The sequence below is a fragment of the Sphaeramia orbicularis genome, chromosome 24 (genome assembly GCF_902148855.1).
Source record: "Sphaeramia orbicularis chromosome 24, fSphaOr1.1, whole genome shotgun sequence".
Lineage (NCBI taxonomy): Eukaryota > Metazoa > Chordata > Actinopteri > Kurtiformes > Apogonidae > Sphaeramia > Sphaeramia orbicularis.
The window spans coordinates 49,063,418-49,070,328 of record NC_043979.1 but is presented as its reverse complement, the minus strand read 5'-3'; the positions used below and the strand labels follow the sequence as shown (position 1 = coordinate 49,070,328).

At 30.5% G+C, this 6,911-nt stretch overlaps 1 long non-coding RNA gene across 1 annotated transcript; it reads left to right on the top strand.

The window, feature by feature from the left end:
• Nucleotides 1-1,662: 1,662 nt before the first annotated feature.
• LOC115415115 (uncharacterized) lies at nucleotides 1,663-2,790 on the top strand. The gene is made up of 2 exons (XR_003934765.1): nucleotides 1,663-2,013; nucleotides 2,180-2,790. It is a non-coding gene; the product is annotated as an uncharacterized LOC115415115 (long non-coding RNA).
• Nucleotides 2,791-6,911: the final 4,121 nt, after the last annotated feature.

Sequence of the window (6,911 nt, the reverse complement as noted above, 5' to 3'; positions counted from 1 at the left end):
TAATCGTCTTCCGTAACTTTTTCACGTCTGACTGAGGAAGAAAAATCTCCCATTAAACTTGAAGGAAATATTGATGTTTCTAAACTATATGGACATAAATATTGGGACACATCATGTCGACAGATGTAAGATGCCCAGTTCATGAGATTTAAGATAAAAACATCAATATTTCCTTAAAGTTTAATGGGAGCTCTTTCTTCTTTTGAAGAAAAGTGGGTGGTTAGCAAAAAAAAAAAAAAATCAGTAAAAAGTAACAGAATAAGCAACAAAATTAATAAAAATGAACAACAACATAAAAGAGAACAAATGAGCTTCACAATGAACAAAAATGAGCAACAAAGCATAAAAAATGAACAAAAATGAAGACAAGAGCATCATAATGAGCAAAAGACACACAAAGTAAAAAAGTAGATAGTTAGCAAAAAATAAAAATCAGTTAAAAGTAACATAAGTAACAGAATTATTAAAAATGAACAACACAGGCATGAAAGAGAACAAAAAAGCATCAAAATGAACAAAAATGAGCAACACAAGCATAAAAATTGAACCAAAAAGCACCTGAAAATATTTAGAAATTTAGAGGCAGAACATTTAAAATCAGTCATGGATAAAAAAAAAACTAAATCAGTGTCAAGAGAAACTAAGAAAAAACCAATGTAATGATATTTATCCCAATATAAAACTATATTCTGACATTTGTTATTATTGTTTTGTAGAAAAGAAACGCCTAATTCAACCTGTCCACATACTTTTGTCCACATAGTTTATCAATCCCAGCTGCGTTCAGGTTTATTCTGCCGTTAAATTGACCCAAGTCTGGCCTTTAACAGCGGTCGTATGAGTTTAGCAGAAAAAAAATGAGGGATATAAAGCAATACGTGTCTGTTTTTGTACATGTCCAACCTCCTCAGTCAGTGTTTGATTATACAGCGCTAAAATATTGGACGTAAAAGGTTAGTTCTGATCTTTTAAAGTGGGTTTTATTTAGGATAAGATCTGCTTTTATTAGTAGAGAATGTGTGTCCAAACCCAGCGTCTAACATCGAGTAGAATGAAGTTGGATGAACCCGCGTCACGGCTCGTCTATGGCTCTAACAGCATAGTTTTACGTATCAGTACTCAAACTAAAAACTTAAGAAGGAATATTTTCACTGTCGGACAGACCTTTAAGATGGAAAACGGACATCTTTAAGCCCCTCTCTTCTCCTCCTTTTGATAGAAATGTTACTTTAACCTCATAGAACTCCAGTTTGTTTGGGTTATTGTGTGACTTTGTGTCATTTTATCAGTGTGAAAACAGTCAAAGTACGGCACAAAAATGGACAAGTGTTGTAGCTGCTTCCCTTTTTTTATTTTACATAAACGCAACGTAGTTTCTAGGGCCGTTCTTCTGAATATTCAGATTAACTTCCATTGAAAAGTAACTGAAGTTTACAAAGGGAAGAGAGGATTTAATTAAGTTAAAGGAAAACTAAGTTCATTAAAAAGAAAGAATTCAATAAATATAAAAGCAGCTGAATTTTACAAAGAGGATTTAATTAAGTTAAGGGAAAACTTAAGTTCATTAAAAAGAAAAAGCAGAATTCACACAATTTAAAAAAACAGCTGAATTTTACAGAGTAAATGAAGATTTAATTCAGTTAAGGGAGCCTTAAGTTCATTAATAAGAAAAGCAGAACTCGCACTTGAAAAAGGAGCTGATTTTATAATGTATGAGTATTGGGGTAAATTTACAGTAAATTAAGGAAAAACTTAAGTTCATTAATAAGAAATATAGAATTCACGCAATGATAAAAGCAGCGGGATTGGATTTTAGTACATCTGACGTAAATTAAGGAAAAAACTTAATTAAAAAGAAAAAGCAGAATTCACACAATTTGAAAAAGTAGCTGAATTTTATAAAAGAGGATTTCAAAAGTTAAGGAAAAACTTAAGTTCATTAATAAGAAAATGCAGAATTCACATAACTATAAAAGCAGCTGAATTTTATAAAGTAAATGAGGATTTCATTAAGTTAAGGGAAACTTACGTTTATTAAAAGGAAAATACAGAATTCACACTTGAGAAAGCAGCTGAATTTATAAAAGAGGATTTAATTAAGTTAAAGGAAACTGAAGTTCATTAAAAAGAAAAAACATTCACACTTGAAAAAGCAGCTGAATTTTACAGAGTATTTAAGTAAATTTTAAGTAAATTAAGGGCAAACTTAAGTTCATTAATAAGAAAAAGCAGAATTGACACAATAACCCAATAAACCAGAGGTCGACTGTCAGTGGGTTTCAAAGGCTGATGGAAGAATTGTCCTATTTATCACATGATGAAGTGGCTAACATTAGCTCTTAATTACATCTGAGTCAAAATAATATCTTAAATAAATAAGTAACAATATCCAAATCTGTCTGAACATTAAACTAAGGTAAAAAATCTAAGTGTGAGTGAATTTTAACTGTCATTTCTCAGTCATTTCAGTTAAAAAATAATAAAAAGGATCCTTTAGCTTGTACCGATCCTAAGTAAAATGTGCTTTCATGAGCTCCTGGTCTCCAGCTGTGCTTTAAAACACTCAGACGAACCCTTTTACGGTTGAATCAAACCCACTCTTCTGCTCCCTCAGTGTTGTCAGGTTCAGTATTTAATCAGTCTTCCATTCGTCGGAGGTTGTGACGTCGTGACTCGCTCCCGTCCGGCATTAAAGCGGCGGCGTTGGCGTTAGTTTGGGACGCCGGCGTGGTTCTGTCCACCCTCTCCTCCTCTGCTCCACGGACCTCGAGGTCGTCCGAAAAAAAAAAACAAACAAAAACAAAACGCCCAAAGCACAAAGTCTTCAATCAGCACCAACAATCCTCGTGTCCCAACGGTCTGTTTTTGAGCTGGAATGGAACGTTCAATTTAAAAAAAAAAAGTGTCAGGACAAAGACACTGGTAAATTATTGAAACTGACTTTAATTTAACATAAATGACAGGTTTTTTTGGCACTTTACATGTTTTTTAACCACTGCTACCCCTTTTTTTTTTTTTTTAATAAACACAATATGGCCAAAAGTATGTGGACACGTTGAATAATTCAGGTGTCTGGGATATAAAACAATAATCCAATCCAACTTTATTTGTAAAGCACTTTAAAACAACCACAGTGAACCAAAGTGCTGTACCGAAGAATAAATAAAACCGAAATAAAGAATAAATACAAGAATAGATTAAAAAAAAACATAGAACGACTGTACAGAAAAAACCCAGTACTGTACAGAAGAATAAATAAAAACTGAAATAAAGAATAAAATACAAGAATAGATTAAAAAACATAGAATTACTGTGCAAAAAAACCTCCAGTGCTGTACAGAAAAATAAACCGAAATAAAAGAATAAAATACAAGAATAGATTAAAAAAAAACCATAAAAAGCCATACGGTTTAAAACAATAAAAATAAAATAAGAACAATAACCAATACTAAATAAAACAGAATAAAAATAATACATTCAGATATTTCACATGGTTTCAAAAGCCAAGGAGAAAAAAATATTTCAACTGTTGTATTTGTTTCCAAATGAGATGGTTTTTACTTAATTTCTTTTAACATTGATTTTGTTATTATTTTTTTTTTATCCATGACTATAATTTTAAATGTTCTTCTAAATTTCTAAAATATTTTTCCTGCTCTGACTGTAAATAATTTTCTACCACAACTACCACTGACTTTCCCTTTTTTTGTGTGTGTATTTTGCTCATTATGATGCTCTTTTCTTCACTTTTGTTCATTTTTTTATACTTTTGTTGCTCATTTTTGTTCATCGGAAAGCTTATTTTGTTCTCTTTTATGCCTGTTGTTCATTTTTATTAATTTTGTTGCTTATTCTGTTACTTTTACTGAATTTTTTTTTTTTGCTAACCATCCACTTTCTTCAAAAGAAGAAAAATCTCCCATTAAACTTTAAGGAAACTGATGTTTTATCTTAAATCCTCATGAACAGGACAACAGGACATCTGACAGCTGTAGACATGTGTCCCAATATTTATGTCTATATAGTTTAGAAACATCAATATTTCCTTGAAGTTTAATGGAAGATTTTTCTTCCTCGGTGAGATGTGAAAGAAGGAGATGATTACCCCCCAAAAAAATCACTAAAATGAATGGAATAAGCGACAAACTTAATAAAAATTAACAACACAGGTATCAAAAAGAACAAAAAAGCACCAATAATGAACAAAATTAAAAATCAAAATTAAAATAATAAGCATCAAAATGAACAAAATACACAAAAAAATTAACAAAAATCAAGAAAAGAGCATCATAATCAGCAAAATACTCACAAAAAAAGACAGTAGATGGTTAGTTTTGGTAGCAAATAATTATTTACAGTCAGAGCAGGAAAAATATTTTAGAAATTTAGAGGAAGAACATTTAAAATCAGTCATGGATTAAAAAAAACCAAAAAAATCAGTAAAATGAACAGAAAAAACAATAAAATTAAGAAAGAAAATGAACACAGGTATTAAAAAGAACAAAATAAGCATCAATAGAAGAAGAAAAGAGCATCATAATGAGCAAAATACACACAAAAAAGAAAGTAGATGGTTAGTTGTGGTAGAAAATTATTATTTACAGTCAGAGCAGGAAAAATATTGTAGAAATTTAGAGGAAGAACATTTCAACAAAATCAATGTTAAAAGAAATTAAGTAAAAACCATCTCATTTAGAAGCAAAGATAAAAGTTGAAATATTTTTTCCTCCTTGGCTTTTGAAACCATGTGAAATGTTTGAATGTATTCATGTATTATTTTATGGATAAAAAAAAAAAAAACACTGATAAATGAAATCAAAATCATCTCTGATTCATTTTAGAAGCAAAGATAACAATTTAAACCAATGCAACTAACCAATGAAATGATATTTATCCCAATATAATAATATAACACAATATAAACTAAATTATAACATTTATCCTTATTGTTTTGTAGACAAACACCTGAATTCAAGGCGTCCACATACTTTTGTCCACATGGTGTCTCATGTTGGACCACTGAGCAGAGGAGGAGGACGAAAGTCGACCTTCAGGGCTATTCTGTTCCACTTTGGACACTTGAAGCGGTCTGTTTTCTTTACTTTTCTGGACTTGGGAGGGTTGTGTCACTTCTCTTTTCGGGGTATTTGCTTTCATGTGACCAATAAAAATGGGTTTCCTGTTTGAAAACCATTACAATCACAGATATCAGCAGCGTTCAGCCACAAAAAAATCATGGTTTTTACTCACATGATGCAGAGAAAACTCTTTTTCTTGTTTCCTGCAGGTAAAGATGCCCTTACAGAAATTTTGTTGTTGTTGTTGCAGTACCATGGCTGTCCACTGGGGGCACTCCTAATTGTGCTGAGTGGAGCTTTCCATTGGACGTACAGTGGTGGAAAAAGCCTTTAAAATTTTACAGTCTCAAGTATTATCATGAAATATTTGTGTTTCAAAAGCTGTTTCTGCATCAGACAGACACAAACAAACGCAAATTACTTCTTAAAAATGTATTAACAATTACAAAAGTACATCATGTGCATGTTTACATCTACAAACTATCCTTTAAAAAATGTGAATTACATAAATAACCTGAAATTTCTTAAGAAAATTAAGTGTAATTTTAACAATATTATACCTCAATTTATCATTTAGGTACAGGTACAAGTTACAGTTCACAGTGGAACTACAAAGACACAAAACATTTAATAACAGGCAGAATACTGGTACAGTTACACTTGTTTGCATTTTTTAGAAAGAATAACAAGAACAAAACTTCAAAAATGAACAAAAATTTGAGAAACATAAACAAAAAACCCAAAAAGCAAACAAATATGATCAAATTAAGTAAAAACAAGAACATAACATGCACAAAAATCAACAAAAACTGGAGAAACATCAACAACCATGAATTTCTTAAGAAAATTAAGTGTAATTTTAACAATATTCTGCCTTGAGTTTATTATTTATACATGTTTATTATAACGTACAGATCACAGTGGATCTACAAATACATAAAACATTTAATAACAGGCAGAATATTGGTAAAGTTACACTTCTTGTTCATGTTGTTCACATTTTTAAAGAGAATAACAAGAACAAAACTTAAAAAATGAGCAAAAATTTGAGAAACATGAACAAAATGAACAAATAAACCCCCCCAAAAAGCCAACAAATATGATCAAATTAAGTAAAAACAAGAACATAACATGCACAAAAATCAACAAAAACTGGAGAAACATCAACAACCATGAATTTCTTAAGAAAATTAAGAGTAATTTTAACAATATTCTGCCTCAGTTTATTATTTATACATGTTTATTATAACGTACAGATCAGTGGATCTACTAATACATAAGACATTTAATAACAGACAGAATATTGGTAAAGTTGCCCTTATGTCTCGTAAAACATTTCAGGTTCATATTTAATCAGATTATTCACATTTTTTGTGAAAAGATATTGTGTAAATTTAAACATTTTTGTGTAATTTTATTATTTTTTTTACATTAAAACAAAGATAAAACTCATATTTAGAGTCAAGCCTCCCAGTTCCAGATGGATTTCTCATTGCGAAACACAGACAGCGACCTGAACGCCTATGGAAGTAAATCTGTGTCATCAGATGTTGAATTATAAAAGCCATTACATTTCTAGCACTAATTTTTTTTCTTTTTTTGCACTGAAATTAATTATCCGAATTTTTTTTGCACGGAAATTAAGTATCTGAATTCATTGCACCTGAATTTTTTTAAATCTAAATTTATGAACATAGTTGAATTCAGGGACAAACAATTCAGATACTTAATTTCAGCGCAAAAAAAAATTCAGATACTTAATTTCAGCGCAAAAACATCAGATAATTTCAGCGCAAAAACATCAGATAATTTCAGCGCAAAAAAAAAAATTCA